Source organism: Dama dama, chromosome 12 (genome assembly GCF_033118175.1).
Source record: "Dama dama isolate Ldn47 chromosome 12, ASM3311817v1, whole genome shotgun sequence".
NCBI lineage: Eukaryota > Metazoa > Chordata > Mammalia > Artiodactyla > Cervidae > Dama > Dama dama.
The window spans coordinates 85,738,941-85,761,859 of record NC_083692.1 but is presented as its reverse complement, the minus strand read 5'-3'; the positions used below and the strand labels follow the sequence as shown (position 1 = coordinate 85,761,859).

The 22,919-nt window shown below is 38.9% G+C and overlaps 1 protein-coding gene across 1 annotated transcript in view; it reads left to right on the top strand.

The window, feature by feature from the left end:
• SPESP1 (sperm equatorial segment protein 1) overlaps nt 1–22,919 on the top strand; it is a 130,519-nt gene that overhangs the window by 9,400 nt on the left and 98,200 nt on the right. The window lies entirely within an intron of this gene.

Genomic DNA, 22,919 nt, shown 5'->3' with positions numbered 1-22,919 from the left:
TGAATAGACATTCCTTATAAATGGCAGTAACTTCTCTCCAGAGATGCAGTGCTCAAGATTCTATTCATTGACAGACTAAATGCTCTTCATGATCAAGTGTGTCACTTATTAGAATTTAACTCTTTCTCAGGCAATTTATTAATAATACAAACCATGGCAGACAGCTAATTATTCAACCAAATCCATTTCCTCTTCTTCCTGGACATAAAGCTTGACTGTGCCTCCCAGCTGCCCATGTTAGATTCAGCCATATATCTGAGTTCTAGCCAGTACAGTGTGAGTAGAAGTAATGTTTGCCACTTTGAGGGATGAAATCTTGAATGCATGCTGACTGAGATGGAAGTGACAGAGTGACTTTAGAAGCCATGTGTTGTTCATGAATGTGGATCCCCTGATCTGCCTGGGTCTCCCTGGAGAGCCATTCTACCAACCTATTCACTTGCTCATCAAGAGGTAGAGTGTGACCAAATTAGAGACTTTATGGTACTGTGCTGTTACATGTTTGTTTATTTGTTACTGAAGCCTCGGCTAACTAATACACTAATAAAACTTTTTTTCAGTCTTAGTTTTTGATTCATTTATGATTTTGTAGATCAGTTGTAAATTTTAGATATTTATTACTGTATTTGTGATATATGTTTGAATTAGAGGTTCTAAAGCACCATAAAGAGAAATAAAATAGCTATATTGTTGACTGTTGAACAATATGAGTTTGAACTGTGTAGGTCCACTAACATGCAGATTTAAAAAAATTAAGGCAGTAGAACACAACCGAGGTTGGTTGAATCCATGGATGCAGAGGGAAAGCTTCAGAGGCCAACACGGGGACTCAAGCATCCTCAGATTTTGGTATCTGCAGTGGGTCCTAGAACCAAACCCCCATGGACCCCCAAGTATGACTGTATTAAGAAACAAGTACTTAAAGAAGAAAAGATCATTGTAAGGGAGTCTGTATAAATGACACATAAATATATCTTTTCCCCCCAAATTTAGTGCTTAGCTCATAGTAGGTATAAAATAAATATGTTCTTTCATCAAGAAATCTCTCTTCCAAGCTCCAGACTGACATTTCAGTTGCCCAACGGACATTTTTCAAGTTTCCTACAGGATCATCCACAGAACATTGCCACAACTAAAATGATATGCCCTGTTAGCCTCTGCCTGCTTTGAGCGAGTGAAAGTTGCTCAGTCGTGTCTGCCTGTTTGTAACCCCATGGACTATATAGTCCATGGAATTCTCCAGGCCAGAATACTGGAGTGGGTAGCTGTTTCCTTCTTCAGGGGATCTTCCCAACCCAGGGATCAAACCTAGGTCTCCCACATTGCAGGCGGATTCTTTACCAACTGAGCTATCAGGGAAGCCTGATTCTGCCTGCTTTGCCTCTACCAAAATACCATCATTTCCTCACTCCTGTTTTTATTAGGGCACCTTTCGAACTGTCCTCTGTTGACTCACATAGCCAAATGGTTGCTTCATCTTCTAAGTTTTATTCCCCAAATATCTTTCCTCCTTTCAGCCCACTTTCTCCATTCTGTCCAAGAGTACTCAACCAGCTCTAATTGACCCTATATGACAGTAGCTCCCAGGCTTTTAGTTTTCTGACCAATAATATTTTAAAAAAAAAAGTTTTAAGGACAAATATATGATTGCCAACTTTTAATTTCACCAAATAAGAATGCTATTTTAAAAACTTCCTTTTTATGGCTGGATAATATTCATATATAAATATATCAAACTTATATGTATCACATATATTAACATTTATAAATAAGTATATATCATAATTTATCCATTCATACACTGACAGTTTGTTTCCATGTCTTTTCTACTGTAAATAATGCTGCAATGAACATGGGGATTTATCATATATTTTCTATAGACTATTTTTTAAATAGTAGAATAGAGAGGGCTAATTTCAGAATATAGGAAAGTCTTTTACCTTAAGTAAATGAGATTTTATGCAAATCATGACATTCTCCAAGGTTTTCTACTCATGTAGTTGGAAACTTGTGTGGACCAGCACTGGCCCTGCGGGCCTGACGTCCTCCCACGACCAGATGAGTATTTCTGAGCTCTGGTCACAGTGTTCCTTCCATCAACAGTAGCCTCTTTGGTTCCAGGTGGCTTACACCCCACAAACTAGCATTTGGTCCCCCAATGAGAAGACCCCACACTACCTTCCCATTGTTATCTCTAATTTCTAGACAAATCAGATCATCTGCTATTCCCCTTTTCTACCTTTGATGTGACTCTCCCTTTGTATCACTTCGATGTGATATGCCCTTTCCTTTTTATCCTTACCAAAGTTCTACCCAAAATTTAAGATCAATTTTGATAGCACTGCATCATTTAACCTTTTATGACCCACCCAAACAAATAAGGTCTTTCCTTCCTTGAGCTTTTTTAACACTACAAAAGTTATCAAGAGACCACTTACTTCCATGTACTATGTTCAATTACCCCTCCCACAGTAACTCTGAAGGTGAGAATGTTTGACACATTTGGAGGATCTGACATAATGGAGGGGGTAACAAAAATGTGTCAAACATTATATATATTTACATATGTCTAGAGCTTCCCAGGTGGTGCTAGTGGTAAAGAATCTGTCTGCCAACGCAAGAGACACAGTGAGATACAAGTTTGATTCCTGGGTCGAGAAGATGTCCTGCAGGAGGGCATGGTAACTCACTGAAGTATTCTTGCCTGGAGAAATCCATGGACAGAGGAGCCTGGAGGGCTGCAGTTCAAAGGGTCAAACAGAGTTGGACACAGCTGAAGCAACTTAGCACAGCGTAACACACACACACACACAGACACACACAGACACACACACACACAGAGACACACACACACACAGACACACACACACACAGACACACACACACAGAGACACACACACAGACAGACACACACACACACAGAGACACACACACACACAGAGACACACACAGACACACACACACACACACACACACACACACACAGAGACACACACACAGACAGACACACACACACACAGAGACACACACACACAGACACACACACAGAGACACACACACACACACACACACACACAGAGACACACACAGACACACACACACACACACACACAGAGACACACACACACACAGAGACACACACACAGACACACACACACAGACACACACACACACACACACAGAGACACACACACAGACACACACACACACACACAGACACACACAGACACACACACACACACAGAGACACACACACACACACACACACACACCGCTAAATGAATGCTTTGAGCATAGTTGGCACTCTACTTTTAAAAGTTTCTTTGAAACATTTAAATCAGTGGTCCCCAACCTTTTTGGCACCAGGGACTGATTTCATATAAAACTATTTTTCCATGGACTGGGGGTGGTGGGAGGATGGTTTTGGGATGATTCAAGGGCATTACGCTTATTGCATGCTTTATTTCTATTATTGTTACATCAGCTTCATTACAGATCATCAGGCATTAGATCCCAGGGATCAGGGACCCTTGATTTAAATAACTTTGATCTTCAGTGTCACATAAATAGCAATAGGGTATTGAAGAAACAAAGATGGCTAAGCAACTTCTTTATTCTTTCCAACATGAGGGAAACAAAAACAAATTCTTGTTTCTATGACCATAACACAGAAGCTTTTCTACTATAAAATTTTTATTTTACATTCCTACTCAGGAATTGTCTTTTATTTTAGGCTCCTACCCAGGGATTGAATTGTCTTAAAAGACAATTTGTAGGAGAGATGGGAATTACAGAGCTCCCTAACTCTAATTTTGTGTCTCTGCGAGTTTTAATGAAAGTATACAATATTTATTCCTTTGGGTTTTACATTCATCAAAAAGCAAGACAGAATGATACGACAAAGCTCAAAGACCTGAAACTACAACATTTCTAGACGAAAACGTAGGGGTTAACTCCTTAACACTGATTTTCACTGTGATTTTTTGGATTTGATACCAAAAACACAGGCAACAAAATTAAAAATAAATGGGTAAGACTACATCAAATTAAAAAACTGCACAGCAAAAGATACTATCAATAAAATGAAAAATCAGCCTACAGAATGGGAGAAATTTTCTGCAAATCATTTATCTGGTAAGGGGTTAATAGTCAAAATATATAAACAATAATTCCATAATAACAAAAACAAAAAGAATCCAATGAAAAAAATGTATAGAGGAACTGAACAGACATTTTTTTTCTGAAGAAGACATATAAATGGCCAACAGGTACCTGAAAAGGTGCTCAGCATCACTAAATATCAGGGAAATACAAATCAAAACCTCAGTGGTCTATCATCTCACACTTATTAAAATGTCTTTGATCAGAAATACAAGAGTCAACAAGTGTTGTCAAAGATTTGGAGAAAAGGGAACACTTGTGTACTGCTGGTGAGGATGTACACTGGTGCACCTGCTATAGAAAACAGTATGGAGTTTCCTCAAAAGATGAAAAATAGGACTATCATATGATCCAGAAATTTTACTGCTGGGCATACAGCTGAAGGAAAAAAAATCACTGCCTGGAAAAGATATCTGCACCTCCATGTCCACTGCAGCATTATTTACAATAGCCAAGATATAGAAACAACCTAAGTATACACTGATGGATGAGTGCATTGCAACAACATGGATCGACCTTGAGAGCATTATCCTAAATGAAAGAAGTCAGAGCAATATAAACACTGTGTAATCTCACTGTTAAGTGAAATCTTAAAAAACTGAACTCATAGGTGCAGAGAACAGACTGATGTTGCCAGACATGGGGGACAGCAGGTGGAGAAAATGGGGAAAGGCAGTTTTTTACCTTTTGGTACAAACTTCCAGTTATAAGTCCTGGGGATGCAACGTACAGCATGGTGACCAAAGCTGACAATACTGTGTTGTATGTTTGAAAGCTGCTAAGAGAGTAGATCTTAGAAGTTCTTATAACATGAAAAAATAACCCACAAAACTATTTGTGGTGATGGATGTTAGTTAGCTAAACTTATTGTGGTAGTCGTTTTGCAATATATACATATATCAAAGCATCATGTTCCACAACTAAAACTAAGGAAATCTGTTTTAGCACTTGTACTATTGTATTCTATCTTTGACCTAAGAAATCTAACTTTTTGCCTGTAATGCTCTATAAATATGAAAATCAATATGCAAATGTTTTTGTTTCACTCCAATTTTATGAATAGAAAATTTAGCAAAGATTAGAATGAATTTATTTTATTAAGCTATTAATTATGTTAAGGGAGGCATGAAAATAAAGGCGAGAACTCTAAAATTATAAGACTTTCACTTTGGAATTTGAATTTGAATGGCAGCAGTTAATAAGAGGATCTTTATGCTTAGCCTTTCTCTATGGTTACAGATGAGAAAAAAATAAATGTCCCTTAAATTCATTCCCTTTACAAAAATGAATCTCCTGATTTCCAGCTCCGGCTGTGATTGAGTACCTGATATTTGACCCACCTGCCTGCTATAAACAATAGAAGTTAGACGGATGGTATAAAACAATGCTTGATGACAATGGACAGCAACAAGGCAGAAGGAAGCACTTGAGCTCAGCTGCATGTTCTTCCTACCCCAAGGATGCAGAGCCCAAGCAGAGAACAGGAGTGTCTCGGGGCACAGGAAAGAGATCAAACATAAGACCTGCTAACCCAGCTGGGTTTGGAGAGCAAGGTGCCTTAAAGAAGGGAGCTGCAGAGAAGAAGCCCTCCAAAATTGCATAAAAATTTCCCTCAGTTACTTGGCCCACTGTTGAGATGTGAATGAGCAAGGCAAGACTCTAGGAGACCTAGCAGAGAACAATTTCTGGGAGGCTAAGAGCTGAACAGAGATTTCAGAGGTTTCACAATATGGGGAGACATGAGAGGTTCAGTTCAGCTCAGTCACGCAGTTGTGTCCAACTCTGCGACCCTATGGACTGCAGCACACCAGTGCTTATCCTGCACTATCTCCCAGAGTTTGCTCAAATTCATGTCCATTGAGTCAGTGATGCCCTCCAACCATCTCATCCTCTGTCACCCACCTTCTCCTCTTGCCCTCAACCTTTCCCACAATCAGGGTCTTTTCCCATGAGTTGGCTCTTCCCATCAGGTGGCCAAAGTACTGGAGCTTCAGCTTCAGCATCAGCCCTTTCAATAAATATTCAGGACTTATTTCCTTTAGGATTGACTGGTTTGATCTCCTTGCAGTCCAAGGGACTCTCAAGTTCAAAAGCATCAATTCTTCGGCACTCAGCCTTCTTTATGGTCCAACTCTCACATCCATACATGACTACTGAAAAAACCATAGATTTGACTAGATGGACCTTTGAAGGCAAAGTGATGTCTCTGCTTTTTTAATATGCTGTCTAGGTTGGTCATAGCTTGTCTTTCAAGGAGCAAGTGCCTTTTAATTTCATGCTGCAGTCATCATCCACAGTGATTTTTGGAGCCTAAGAAAATAAAATCTGTCACTGTTTTCATTTTTTTCCCTATCTACTTGCCGTGGGACCAGATGCCATAAACTTTGTCTTTTCAATGCTGAGTTTTAAGACAGCTTTTTCATTCTACTCTTTCACCTTCATCAAGAGGCTCTTTAGTTCTTCTTTCCTTTCTGCCATTATCATGGTATCACCTGCATATCTGAGGTTGTTGATATTTCTCCCAGTAATCTTGATTCCAGCTTGTGAGTCATCCCGCCTGCATTTTGCATGATGCAAATAGATGGAGAAACAGTAGAAACAGTGGCTGACTTTATTTTTCTGGGCTCCAAAGTCACTGCAGATGGTGACTGCAGCCATGAAATTAAAAGACACTTACTCCTTGGAAGAAAAGTTATGACCAACCTAGACAGCATATTAAAAAGCAGAGACGTTACTTTGTCAATAAAGGTTCCTCTAGTCAAGGCTATGATTTTTCCAGTGGTCATGTATGGATATGAGAGTTGGGCTATAAGGAAAGCTGAGCACCGAAGAATTGATGCTTTTGTACTGTGGTGTTGGAGAAGACTCTTGAGAGTCTATTAGACTGCAAGGAGATCCAACGAGTCCATCCTAAAGGAGATCAGTCCTGAATGTTCATTGGTAGGACTGATGTTGAAGCTGAAACTCCAATATTTTGGCTACCTGATGAGAAGAGGTGACTCATTGGAAAAGACCCTGATGCTGGGAATGATTGAGGGCAGGAGGAGAAGGGGATGACAGAGGATGAGATGGTTGGATGGCATCACTGACTCAATGGACATGGGTTTGGGTGGACTCCGGGAGCTGGTGATGGACAGGGAGGCCTGGCGTGCTGTGGTTCATGGGGTCGCAAAGAGCTGGACATGACTGAGTGAACTGAACTGAACTCACTTCATGGCAAATACATGGGGAAACAATGGAAACAGTGAGAGACTTTATTTTCCTGGGCTCCAAAATCACTGTCGATGGTGAATGAAATTAAAAGATGCTTGCTCCTTGGAAGAAAAGCTATGACCAACCTAGACAGCATATTAAAAAGCAGAAACATTACTTTGCTGACAAAGGTCCGTCTAATCAAACGTATGGTTTTTCTAGTAGTCATGTATGGATGTGAGAGTTGGACTATAAAGAAAGCTGAGTGCTGAAGAATTGATGCTTTTGAACTGTGGTGTTGGAGAAGACTCTTGAAAGTCCCTTGGACTGCAAGGAGATCCAACTAGTCAATCCTAAAGGAAATCAGTCTTGAATATTCATTGGAAGGACTGATGCTGAAGTTGAAGCTCCAATACTTTGGCCACCTGATGCAAAGAACTGACTCACTGGAAAAGACCCTGATGCTGGGAAAGATTGAAGGCAAGAGGAGAAGGGGATGACAGAGGATGAGATGGTTGGATGGCATCACTGACACAATGGACATGAGTTTGAGCAAGCTCCGGGAGTTGGTGATGGACAGGGAATCCCAATGCTGGTCTGCAGTCCATGGGGTCGCAAAGAGTCGGACATGACTGAGCGACTGATCTGAACTGAACTGAACTCTGCATATAAGTTAAATAAGCAGGGTGACAATATACAGCCTTGATGTACTCCGTTCCCAATTTTGAACCAGTCTGTTGTTCCATGTCTAGTTCTAACTGTTGCTTCTTGACCTGCATACAGGTTTCTCCAGAGGCAGATATGGTAGTCTGGTATTCTCATCTCTTTAAGAATTTTCCACAGTTTGTTGTGATCCACACAATCAAAGGCTTTAGTGTCGAATTTTCCAGGCAAGAATACTGGAGTGGCGTGCCATTTCCTACTCCAGGAGATCTTGACCCAGGGATTGAATCTGCATCTCTTACATCTCCTGCATTGGCAGGTGGATTCATTACCACTAGTGCCACCTGGGAAGCCCTGCAGAATGTATAAAGCTTCACAAATTCCTCCACACTAATGAAGGCCCCAGAAAGGCTACAGCGTAGCATTAAAGACCTCGAACTAGCAGTGTTACCAGCAGGAGTAAGGACTAGACTTAAATAGACACTTGTTTCCAGAACAAGATTCAACCTTAGAGGGAAACAATATAATCTAGAACCTCTTCATTTTGTTAACCACTGTATTAACTAGTGGATACACACACACATATACATGCCCAATCCCTGAATGTGTAGACAGAAAAAAAAAAAACCCACAAATCATCATGAGATAAAGCAATAAAAGAAACAGACCCAGAGATGATTCATAAATTAGAGTTATCAGACAAAAACTTCAAACAGCTATATTTAGTATGTTAAATAAATTGGAGGAAAAGATGAACAAAATTGATAAAAAGAGTACTTCAGTAGAGAATTTAAATCGAGGAATAAGAATCAAATGGGCATTCTAGAAATGCAAGTTGAAACATCTGCAATTAAGAGCTAATTGAATGGTTACAGTATGAGTCTAGATTCAAATATAGTCATATAAAATACTTAAACTGAAGACAGAAAGAAAAAGTATTGAAAAAGAACAGAGTATCACAGAGATTTGGATCACAGGCAAAAGGCTTAACAAACATGTAACTGGAGTCCCAAACAGAGAGGAGAGAGAGTCAAGACATATGTGACATTTGAAGATTGGTGGCTGAGATGTTCCTAATTTAATGAATGATAAAGCACACACATTCAGAAAGCTTCATAAACACCAAGCAGGATAATAAAAGAAAACCATGCTTAAGGATACGACAGTCAAACTTCTGAAAAGTTAACTTACAAAGAAAATCTTTAAAGTGGTCAAAAAAAGCCACAATACCTCCTGGGGAAACTATTTTAAATATAATAGTTGATGTCTGAGCAAAAATCTATGGACACTGAAAAACAATGAAATAACATCCTTAAACTGCTAAAAGGGATTCCCTGGTGGCTCAGATGGTAAAGAGTCTGCCTGCAATGCGGGAGACGGGGTTTGATCCCTGGGTCAGGAAGATCCCCTAGAGAAGGACATGCAACCCACTCCAGTGGGTTCTTGCCTGGAAAATCCCACGGACAGAGGAGAATGGTGGTCTATAGTCCATAGGGTCGAAAAGAGTTGGACAGGACTGAGCGACTTCACTTTCACTTTTAAACTGCTAAAGGGTCAAACAAACAAAAACAACAAAACAACTTGTCAAACTATTCCATATGAAGAAAAAAATACTTCAAATATGAGAGTTAAAAAAATGTTCTCAGATAAGTAAGAGCTGCAGAGTTGTATCCTTAGCAGGCTTACATGATTTTAAAAAAAAAATCAGGTTAAAAGGAAAAGATCCTACATCATCATACTGAGTAAATATAAGACTATTGAATAGTAACAATAATGACAAATATTTGTGGGGTTTATAACATAAGTAGGAAATCAAACAAAATCAATAAAAATATGTGCGTGGAGATGAAGATAAACTGTTGTAAGATTCTTCCATTATTTGTATACTGCAATAAGAATACACTTTTTTAAAAAGATTCTAGGATTAACTGCTGAAAAGACTGACAGTTAAAGGGAAACAAAAAGATAAAATAGGATACTAAAATACCTGATTAATAAAAAGAAGATATGAAGGGAAGAAGAAAAGAACAGATGGGAAAAATTGGAAAAAAAAATATAGTACACTTAACCCTGGCTGCAGTCCACAGGGTCACAAAGAGTCAGACACAACTGATGCGACTTAGGCAGGCAGGCAGACTTAACCCCAATTTAATTATGTCATCATGAGAGTACGTGTAAATGTCAAGGAACAAAACAACCAATAAAAAACAGATTGGCAGAAGATTCAAAAAAGGAAAGACCTGGGGCTTCCCTGGTGGTCCAGTGGTTAAGAATCCGCCTGCCAATTCAGGGGACATGGGTGTGATCCCTGGTCTGGGAAAATCCCACACGGCACAGGGCATGTGCCGCAACTGCGAAGCCCATGCGTGAGCTGCAACTGCTGAAGCCTGCATGCCTAGAGCCCACACTCAGCAACAAGAGAAACCGCCACGATGAGAAGCCTGCGCCCCGAAACGAAGAGTGACCCCTGCTCACCACAGCTGGAGAAAGCCTGCATGTAGCAATGAAGCCCCAGCACTGTCAAAAGTGAATGAATAAATAAATCTTAAAAAAAGACCCATTACAGGCTGCTTACACAAGACATGCCAAAATGCACAAAAGTACGAAAACACAAATAAGTTTTGTGTGAAAAGACAAATCAAACATGTCATTTAAACAACTAATCAAAGCAAGCAAGTATGATCACATTAATATTATCATATGTAACCAAATAATCAGCGAAAGTAAAATTTAAGCCAAGAAGCTATAACTTGAAATAAAGAGAAATTCCAAATTGATGAGAGTTAACAGGAAGTAATAACAATGCACCTAAGAATATAGCTATAAAATGCATAAAGCAGCAGTTGGCAGAGGAAAAGGACAGACAAATCCCCAGTCATACTTGGAGAGTTCAATACAATACAATTCCCACATGCCACGGAGTGACTAAACCCGCATGCCACAGCTATTGAGCCCACACCCTTGAGCCTGCGAGCCTCAGCTATTGAAGCCCATGTACCTAGAGCCTGTGCTCTGCAACAAGAGAAGCCACGGCAGTGAGAAGCCTGCGCTCCGCAAGGAAGAGTAGGCCCGGCTCGCCAAAACCAGGGAAAGCCTGTGCGCACAGCCAACAAATAAATAAATTTAAAAAAAGAGAAAGATAATATTATGAATAACTTTATGCCACCAGTTATGAATATTTACATGAATGGACAAATTGCTTGAAACACAGTTTACCAAAATACAATCAAGAAGAAATAGAAAATCTGAATAGTCTTATATCTATTAAGTAAATTGTAGCAAACCTTTCTAATAACAAACATTTTCACAAAGTAAACTCCAAGCACAGGTGGCTTCACTGATGAAATCTATCACATATTTAGAGAAGAAAAGATACTAATTTATATAAATTCTTTCAGTAAATAAAGGATAAGAGAATATTCTCTAATGCATTTATGAATTCAGCATATCCTGGATATAAAACTTTACAAGGATATTACAAAAAAGGAAATCACAGATCAACATCTTTCAGGAACATAGGTACATATTCCTAAACAAAATTTAGCCAATGAGATCTATTCCATGGTGACAAGGACAGTTTACCATGAGAAAATCAGTCAAAGAAACTGGTCACAATAATAAGGTATAGGTAAAAACCCATATCATAGTCTCAGTAGATTCAGAAAAAGCATTCAGTAAAAGGGAGCATCAGTTCACAACTAAAACACCTTAAACTGGCATGGCAGGGAGTTTCTTCAACCTGATAAAGGCCATCTAAGAAAATCCCAGAGCTAACATGATACAATTATGGTGAAATGTTGAAAAAATATTGCCTTAAAGTCAGAAAAGGGCAAGTATTTTCACTATTGCCACTTCTGTTTGACATTGTATTGGATGTCCTAGCCAAAAGACACAGGAATACAGATTGTAAAAGGTTGAAGTACAACTGTCTTTACTACAGAAAATATGATAGTTTACACTGAAAACTCTTTTTCAATCTATGAAAAAAAATACTAAAATTGAAGTGTGAATTTAAGAACATTGTATGAACATTCATGGCAACCCACTCCAGTACTCTTGCCTGGAAAATCCCATGGATGGAGGAACCTGGTAGGCAATAGTCCATGGGGTCGCAAAGAGTTGGACACAACTGAGCAACTTATCTTTATGAACATTCTTGGTGATAGGTTTTTTTCACTTTCATCACTTTACATATACCTGGAGGAGGAAATGGCAACCCACTCCAGTATTCTTGCCTGGAGAATCCCATGGACAGAGGAGCCTAGCAGTCTATGGTCCATGGGGTCGCAAAGAGTCAGATACGACTGAAGCAACTGAGCATTTTAAGTATATCGTGTCACTCCCTTATGGTCTGCAGTTTCTGCTAAAAAATCAGCTGATAGCCTTAAAGGAGTTCCCCTTACTGACAAAGGTCCGTAAAATCAATGCTATGGTTTTTCCAGTAGTAACGTATAGATGTGAGAGTTAGACCATAAAGAAAGCTGAATACCAAAGAATCGATGCTTTTGAATTGTGGTGTTGGAGTCCCTGGACAGCAAGGAGATCAAACCAGTCAATCCTAAAGGAAATCCGTCCTGAATATTCATTGGAAGGACTGATGTTAAAGCTGAAGCTCCAATACTTTGGCCACCTGATGCAAAGAACTGACTCGTAGGAAAAGACCCTGATGCTGGGAAAGACTGAAGATAGGAGAAGAAGAGAACAACAGAGGATGAGACGGTTGGGTCTGCCACCAAATGGACTCTCACCCACTCGATGGACATGAGTTTGAGCAAGCTCCGGGAGTTGGTGATGGATAGGGAAGCTTGGCGTGCTGCAGCTCATGGAGTCGCAAAAAGTTGGACACGACTGAGCAACTAAACTGAACTGAACTGTATGATATTTATTGCTTTTCCCTTGTTGCTTTTAATATTCTCTCTTTAACTTTTGTCATTTTGATTATAATGTGTCATACAATAATAGTCCTCTGTGGGTTAATCCAGTATAGGACTATATGTAGCTCCTGGACGAGGTTAATTGTTTCCTTTCCTAGGTTAGGGAAGTTTTCAGCTATTACCTCTTAAAATATTTTCTCTGGACCTTTCTCTTTCTCTTCTTTTTCTGGGACCCCTACAATGCAAGTATCAGTTTGCTTGATGTTGTCCCAAAGTTCTCTTAAACTTCCTTCATTTTGTTTCATTCTTTTTTTTCTTTTATCTGTTTGGTGGCAGTGATTTCCACTACTCTGTCTTCCAGCTCACTGATCCGTTCTTCTGTCTAATGTAGTCTATTTATTCCTTCTAGTTTATTTTTCATTTCAGCTATTGTATTCTTTAATTATGTTTGGTTATTCTTAATATTTTCAAATTCTTTGGTAAAAAAAAAACCTCTAGTTTCTCATTCTGTGCATCCACTCTTCTGAATTCTTTGATCCTTTTTTTTTCTTTTTTACCATTATTTTGTTTGTTTTTAAATTTTTTTTTGACCTTACCACATGGTGCAGTGGCAAGCGGTATCTAGTTTTCTGACCAGGGATTGAACCCTGCAGTGGAAGTGTAGTCTTAGCCACTGGACTGTCCAGGAAGACCCCTCTGATCATCTTTATAATCATTACTCTGAACTGCTCAGGTAGGCTGCCTGTCTCTGCAGTCAAGCCTTACTAGCCTTCACAATCAAATGCTCTGAGGATTCCTCTAACCATTTCTAGACCTCCACGCTGGATCGGGGGGCAGGTCTGACATGGGGCTCAGAACTCTCACTCCTGTGGGAGAACTTCGGTAATATAATTATTCTCCAGCTTGTGGGTGGCCTTCCCAGGGGGTATGGGGTTTGACTATATCACAAGTCTGCCTCTCATACCCATCTGTTTTGTTTCTGTCTTTATGTCATTATTTGTAGAGGATCCTTTATGGTAGGTTTTCAGTCTTTTTCATTGATGGTTGTTCAGCAAATTGTTGTGATTTTGGTGTTCTCATGAGAGGAGGTGAGCTTAGGGTCCTTCTACTCTACCATCTTGGTCGATCTCCCCTCCAGGTTTTTCTTAATGCAACTCCTTCACCTTCTGTTATTTTGGTCAGGGGTCCCAGGCCTGCCAGTGCAGAGGACATGGGCTTGATCTCTGGTCTGGGAGGATTCCACATGCCATGGAGCAAGTAAGCCCATGTGCCATAAGCACTCACGCTAGAGTACATGAGCTACAACCGCTGAAGCCCCTACACCTGGAGCCTGTGCTCTGCAACAAGAGAAACCGCTCCAATGAGAAGCCCGAGCACCGCAACGGCGGTGGTGCAGTCACTGACACCTGTTGGTGAATGACAAGTGCACCCCACTTGTCACAACTAGAGAAAGCCCTCGTGCAGTGACGAAGACCCAGTGCAACCAATCAATAAATACAGAAACAAAAAACAGAAGAAAAGGTCACAACTATAAACAAGAAAATTTCAAAATGGAAAAGCTCACTGGTAAAGGCAAACATAGAATAAAAGTAGGAAATCACACACAAAGCTAGTAGGGAGGTTAAAAGACAAAAGTAGTAAAATCATCTGTATCCACAATAAGCAGCTAAGGGATGCACAAAAAATAATTAGATGTAAGATATAGTATCAAAGCAGTAATCATAGGGGAGAAGAGTACAACTGCACGGTATCCAAACTGCATTTGAAATTAAGAGATTGGCAACTTAAAACACATAAAACACATAAAAATACAGACCCCTTAAAAAATATTTCATGGTAACTGCAAAATAAAGATATATAATAGATATACATACAGAAAAGAAAAATGAATCCAAATATAACACTAAAGATAGTCATCAAATCACAAGAGAAGAAAAGAAGGGGGAAAAGACCTACAAAAACAAGAAACAATTCACAAAATGTCAATAATTACCTATGTATTGATCATTACCTTAAACGTAAATGTATTAAACGCTTCATCCAAAAGACACAGACTGGCTGAATGGATATAAAAACAAGAGCCAAATATTTGCTGCCTACAAGAGACTCACTTCAGATCTAGAGACATATACAGACTGAAAGTAAGACAATGGAAAAAGGTATTCCACACAAATGGAAATCAAAAGAAAGCTGGAGTAGCAATACATCAGACAAAATAGAGTTTAAAATAAAGACTGTTAACAAGAAACAAAGAAGAGCACTACATAATGATCAAAAGATCAATCCAAGAAAAAGATATAACAACTGTAAATACATATGCACCGAACATAGAAACACCTCAATATGTAAGGCAAATGTTAACAGACAAAAACAGAAAAATTGATAGTAACACAATAAGAGTAGGAGACATTAATATCCCAGTTACAACAACGGACAGATCATGCAGACAGAAAATCAATAAGGAAACACAGGCCTTAAATGATACATTAGACTAAATGGACTTAATTGATATTTATAGAGCATTGCATCCGAAAGCAGCAGAATACACATTTTTCACGTGCACGTAGAACATCTCCCAGGTAGATCAAATGTTGGGTTACAAAGCAAGTTTCAGTACATTTAAGAAAACTGAAATCATATCAAGCATCCTTTTCAACCGCAACGCTGGCTACAAGGAAAAAACTGCCAAAATTACAAACACGTGGTGACCAAAAAATATGGTACTAAACAACCAATGGATCACTGAAGAAATCAAAGAGGAAATTAAAAAATACCTAGAAACACATGAAAACGAAAACATAATGATCCAAAACTTTTGGGATATAGCAATAGCAATTCTAAGAGAGAAGCTAACAGCAAAACAAGCTCACCTTAAGAAATTAGAAAAGTCTCAACCTCTTTAACAAGTGGTGCTGGGAAAACTGGTCAACCACTTGTAAGAGAATGAAACTAGAACACTTTCTAACACCATACACAAAAATAAACTTAAAATGGATTAAAGATCTAAATGTAAGACCAGAAACTATAAAACTCCTAGAGGAGAACATAGGCAAAACACTCTCCGACATAAATCACAGCAAGATCCTCTATGACCCACCTCCCAGAATATTGGAAATAAAAGCAAAAATAAACAAATGGGACCTAATTAAACTTAAAAGCTTTTGCACAACAAAGGAAACTATAAGCAAGGTGAAAAGACAGCCTTCAGAATGGGAGAAATAATAGCAAATGAAGAAACAGACAAAGGATTAACCTCAAAAATATACAAGCAGCTCCTGCAGCTCAATTCCAGAAAAATAAATGACCCAATCAAAAAATGGGCCAAAGAACTAAACAGACATTTCTCCAAAGAAGACATACAGATGGCTAACAAACACATGAAAAGATGTTCAACATCACTCATTATCAGAGAAATGCAAATCAAAACCTCAATGAGGTACCATTACACGCCAGTCAGGATGACTGCTATCCAAAAGTCTACAAGCAATAAATGCTAGAGAGGTTGTGGAGAAAAGGGACCCTCTTACACTGTTGGTGGGAATGCAAACTAGTACAGCCACTATGGAGAACAGTGTGGAGATTCCTTAAAAAACTGGAAATAGAACTGCCATATGACCCAGCAATCCCATTCCTGGGCATACACACCGAGGAAACCAGATCTGAAAGAGACACGTGCACCCCAATGTTCATCACAGCACTGTTTATAATAGCCAGGACATGGAAGCAACCTAGATGCCCATCAGCAGACGAATGGATAAGGAAGCTGTGGTACATATACACCATGGAATATTACTCAGCCATTAAAAAGAATTCATTTGAATCAGTTCTGATGAGATGGATGAAACTGGAGCCCATTATACAGAGTGAAGTAAGACAGAAAGATAAAGACCAATACAGTATACTAAAGCATATATATGGAATTTTAAAAGATGGTAACGATAACCCTATATGCAAAACAGAAAAAGAGACACAGATGTACAGAACAGACTTTGAGACTCTGTGGGAGAAGGCGAGGGTGGGATGTTCTGAGAGAATAGCATTGAAACAAGTATACCATCATGGGTGAAACAGATCACCAGCCCAGGTTGGATGCATGAGACAAGTGCTCAGGGCTGGTGCACTGGGAAGACCCAGAGGGATGGGATGGAGAGGGAGGTGGGAGGGGGGATCGGGATGGGGAACACATGTAAATCCATGGCTGATTCATGTCAATGTATGGCAAAAACCACTGCAATATTGTAAAGTAATTAGCCTCCAACTAATAAAAATAAATGGAAAAAAAAAGAAATTAGAAAAGTCTCAAATAAACAACCTAAATTTACACCTAAAGCAACTAGGGAAAGAAGAAACAAAACCTAAATTTAATGAAATCATAAAGATTAGAACAGAAATAAATGGAATAGACACTAATAAAATAAAAATATCAATGAAACTAAAAGCTGGTTCTTTGAAAAAATAAATAACTAGGAATAAAACTACCATGTGTGTGTGCATTAGTTGTTCAGTCATGTTTGACTTTTTCCAACCCTATGGACTGTAGCCGCCCAGGCTCCTCTGTCCATGGAATTCTCCAGGCAAGAATACTGGAGTGGGGAGCCATTCCTTTTTCTAGAGGATATTCCTGACCCAGGAATCGAACCCAGGTTTCCTGTAGATTGCAGGTAGATTCTTTACCATCTGAGCCACCAGGGAAGCCCAAAATTACCATGTGATCAGCAATCCCGTGACTGGGCATATACCCTGAGAAAACTGTAAGTGAAAAATTCATATGTACCCCAATGTTCATGGCAGCACTATTTACAATAGCTAGGATAATGTAGATGTCCATCAACACGTGAATGGGTAAAGAACATGTACATATATGCAATGGAATAGTACTCAGCCATAAAAAAAAACAAATTTGAGTCAGTTCTAGTGTGGTAGATGAACCGAGAGCCTGCTATACAGAGTAAGTAAGTCAGAAAGAGAAAAACACATATATTATACTAATGCATATATGTGGAATCTAGAAAAATGGCATTGATCCTATTTACAGGAAAGAGATGGAGACGCAGATATAGAGAATGGACTTGTGGACATAGTGACAGAAGGAAAGAGTGGGATGAATGGAGAAAGTAGCATTGACATATATACACTACCATGTGTAAAATAGAGAGCTGGTGAGAAGTTGCTATATGAAACAGGGAGTCCAGCCTGGCCCTCTTTGATGACTTAGAGGGGTGGGCTGCAGGAGGGGAGGGAGGCTCAAGAGGGAGGTGATATATGTATAATTACCAACATAACATTGTAAAGTAGTTTTCCTCCAATTAAAAAAAATTTAAAACTAAACTTAAAAAATAAATAAATGAAATTGATAAGCCTTTAGCCAGACTCATCAACAGAAAATGGAAAAGGGCCCAAATGAATCAAATTGGAAGTTAAAAAGAAGAAGTTACAATCAACACATCAAATAGATGGAGAAACAGTGGAAACAGTGGCTGACTTTATTTTGGGGGGCCTTCAAAATCACTGCAGATGGTGACTGCAGCCATGAAATTAAAAGACGCTTACTCCATGGAAGAAAAGCTATGGCCAACCTAGACAGCATATTAAAAAGCAGAGGCATTCAGTTCAGTTCAGTTCAGTCGCTCAGTCGTGTCCGACTCTTTGCGACCCCATGAATCGCAGCACGCCAGGCCTCCCTGTCCATCACCAACTCCCGGAGTCTACCCAAACTCATATCCATTGAGTCAGTGATGCCATCCAGCCATCTCATCCTCTGTCGTCCCCTTCTCCTCCTGCCCCCAATCCCTCCCAGCATCAGGGTCTTTTCCAATGAGTCAACTCTTCGCATGAGGTGGCCAAAGTATTGGAGTTTCAGCTTCAGCATCAGTCCTTCCAATGAACACCCAGGACTTATCTCCTTTAGGATGGACTGGTTGGATCTCCTTGCAGTTCAAGGGACTCTACTTTGCCAACAAAGGTCCATCTAGTCAAGGCTATGGTTTTTCCAGTGGTCATGTATGGATGTTGAGAGTTGGACTATAAAGAAAGTTGAGCACTGAAGAATTGATGCTTTTGAACTGTGGTGTTGGAGAAGACGCTTGAGAGTCCCTTGGACTGCAAGGAGATCCAACCAGTCCATCCTAAAGGAGATCAGTCCTGAGTGTTCATTGGAAGGATTGATGCTGAAGCTGAAACTCCAATACTTTGGCCACCTGAAGCAAAGAGCTGACTCATTAGAAAAGACCCTGATGCTGTGAAAGATTGAGGGCAGGAGGAGAAGGGGACGACATAGAATGAGATGGCTGGATGGCATCACCGACTCAATGGACATGAGTTTGGGTAGACTCCGGGAGTTGGTGATGGACAGGGAGGCCTGGCGTGCTGCGGTCCACGGGGTTGCAAAGTGTCAGACACGACTGAGCGACTGAACTGAAGTGAACAATCAACACCACAGAAATATAAAGGATAAGAGTCTACTATGAACAACTGTATGTCAATAAAATGGACAACCTAGAAGAAATGGTACAATTACAATGTACAATGGTACCATTGTACCTTAGAGAGGTACAATCTTGTGAGGCTGAACCAGGAAGAAATAGAAAGTATGAAAAGACCAATTACCAGTACTGAAATTGGATCAGTAATTTTAAAATGTCCTGAAAGCAAAAGTTCAGAACCAGGTGGCTTCATAGTTGACTTTTACCATACATTCAGAGAAGCGCTAACACCTATACTTCAGAGACTATTCCCAAAAATTGCAGAGCCAGAAACGCTTTCAAACTCATTCTATGAAGTGACAATTACCCTGATACCAAAACAAAGATATCATACACAAAAAAGGAGAATCACAGGCCAATAACTTACTAATTATGATGTTTAAGTAGGAGGATGTCCTTATTTGGACTAAATGCACACTGAAGAATTAGGGGGAGTTGGGGCACCAGGTTGGCCACTTATTCTAAAATGGTGAAAGAAAAATATTCTTTGTATTGTACTTGTAACTTTTGTGATTGTGCTTTTTTTAAAAAAATTAAAATTATAATGACACTAAAAAGATAATACCGAGTATGGTGAGGATGTAGAGCAGCTGGCCCTGGTTGATGGTTAAATGGTACAACCACTTCAGAAAATTATATGTCAGTTTCTTATAAAATTAAAGTTACCTCTACTTTATGACTTAGTAATTTCACTCCTAGAAAGATCCACTAAAGAGCTTGCACTAGCCTGTTCTTAGCAGATTCAGTTGACACAGTCTCCAACTGGAAATAACCCAAATGTCCATCAGTAAGGTAACGGATAAGCTGTGTTGTTTATCTCACAGTAACAGAGAGGAACTGCTATTACACAGAGCAAATGGTTTATTCTCAAAAAATTATGTCAAAGCCAGACCTAGATGAATTTATACTTACGATTCCATTTATATGAAGTTAAGGAAAAGCTAAAACAAAACCACAGACGTTTCACACTGTTGTACAACACAACTAACACAACAGTGTTGACTAACACAACATTGTAAAGCAATTCTCCTCCATTTAAAATTTTTAAAAATCTAGAGATTGAAATTAGAATAGTTGTTGCTTTAGGGAAATAGGGATTGAATGGAAAAGGATGAGAGGGAACGTTGTGGAAATTTTTATATTTTGACTGGATGAGGGTTATTTGAGTGTATGTATTTGTCAAAATTCATCAAACTATACACTATACACATGTTATTTGTATACTTCAACTTAAAAGGCTAATTTTAAAATATTCACTAAATCATTATCAATGGTTAGCTCTAGAGGGTAAGACTTTTGGACTTTTTTCAACAAGTCTGTCCTACTTATCTAAAACAGGCACATCTACAGTCTAAAAATAAATATATATAATTATATAAGAGTAAGAATTTGTCCAAAGGGTACTCAAGCAACTAGTTGTTATGGGGGAAAATTAAGTTAGTTCTTCTCCTTTTAAAATATAACCCCCCAAAAAAGTTCAGGTAAGTCAAAGAGTTAATGTATAAAACCAAGCCATAATTTTAAATCAAGCCATAAATAATAGAAAATAGAAGTTAATACTTATTTGACTTCTGAATGGCAGATAAATTATTTAATATTAAAAACAATGTCAGAAACTCTAAAAGAATAGATTTCTGCTACATAAAAATACGGCTATATAATAAAATATTAAAAAAAATGAAATGTAACAGAAATTGTGAGGATTTATAAAAAACATTTGATAGACTTATAGGCAAAGTATATGAATTCTAGAAAGGAAGGAAGAATGGAGGGAAGAAAGGAGGGAGGGAGAAAAAAAGGAGGAATGAAAGTCAGAAAAAAGAGAAGGAAAGGAAAAGAGAGCTAAAGGGAGGAGAGAGGGGAGAAGGCGAAGGAAGTCAGGACAGAAAGAAAGGAAGTGGGGGGGCTGGAGAGAACAGAAATGGCTAATCAACAAGTGAATAAGAAATAAACCTGAAATTTTACCTTTCAAATTAGCACACATTATTGTTACATTATAGTATCTGATGGCAGTCATAGAGTGGCAAGAGGAATACTTGGTCACTGCGTGTAGGAGTGTAAATTACTACATTTCTGGAAACCACTCTAGCAATGTGTATCCATAATCTTTAATGTTTCTGTTCTTTGAATAAGAAATATCTTTTTGTAATCTGTCTAAAAGAGATAATCGAAGAAGTTGCTCTTTTTAGGATTATTCATAATAGCCAAAATAATAAAAAGGTAAAACATTATGGAACTAATTCGTTAAGTCACGTGATATCTGATAATTATTCCACCATTAAATGGTGCTTACAATGAGTTTTTAATGTCACTTTTTAAAAAATGTTCATGATAGTGGGAGGGGGGATCGGGATGGGGAATACGTGTAAATCTATGGCTGATTCATATCAATGTATGACAAAACCCACTGAAATGTTTTGAAGTAATTAGCCTCCAACTAATAAAAAAATAAATAAATAAATAAATAAATAAAATAAAATAAAATAAAAAGCAGAGACAACAACAACAACAAAAAAAGAAAGTTTAGGCCAATATCTATTTTGATTATTCTTATAACCAAAATTAATCTAAGAAAAAAACATTTACCTGATTTAGGATGTATAGTGATGCATTAAATTTAAGTCTACTTGACAACATTTGACTACTTAAATAAAAATGTAATGTCCAAAAAAAAAAAATAAATAAGAAATAAAAAATGTTCATGATAAATTAAGAATAGCAAGCCAGGACTCCGGTTTGGCTCTGAAACAGAAATTCCCCGTTGGTGAAAAACAAAAAACACTGTCTGTCTAGACACATCACATTTCCCTACCTTCGTTATATTTTAAATATTTCAAACGTTAAATGGTACCACTGTCCCAATATATATGTGTCTTGTTCAGGGTTTGTTCAGGAAAACATAAGCCACTTTACGTACGTCTTTGGATAAAAGGGGCTTAATGTAGCTTTAGGGGCTTACAGGATTGTTGGCGAGCGGAGGGAGCGGAACTCGGGGCAGCTGCTGCGAAGGTAGAAGTGGATGTGGAAGGTGTCAGAGCCTGAAGTAAGTGGTTAGCTCTTGAGAGCTTGCTGGGGGAAGCCTCGGTCACTCTCACATCTGTGCAGCATCTGGCTTTCGCCACCTCTGGAGAATGATAGATTCCTTTCCTTTCTGCTTTCCAAATTTCCCCCGAATTCCCTTCGTGCAAACGCCAACCTGGAAGCGGAGGTGGGGGAGAGTTGGGGAGGGGGTATTCTGGGAAATGTAGTTCCCCGCTGCTCTGCATTGCGGAGGACGGGTGGGAGTGACGCTGATTGCTGAGACAGTCTAGCCCGCGCCGCACGCAAGGTCTGAGACTCATCCCCATATTTTCCTGTTGCTCAGGAGACTACAGGTGTTAGGGCTGAAGAGAAAAATAATATGGTTTATAGATATCAGAGGTAGTGCGACATTTTTATTATTGAGATAGTTTTTTCCCACGTGTGGCATTCCCAGCTTATTACAAATTTGCAAAGCAAAACATAAACTGTATAACTTGAACCCAGTTATACAACCTTTTTAGAAAGC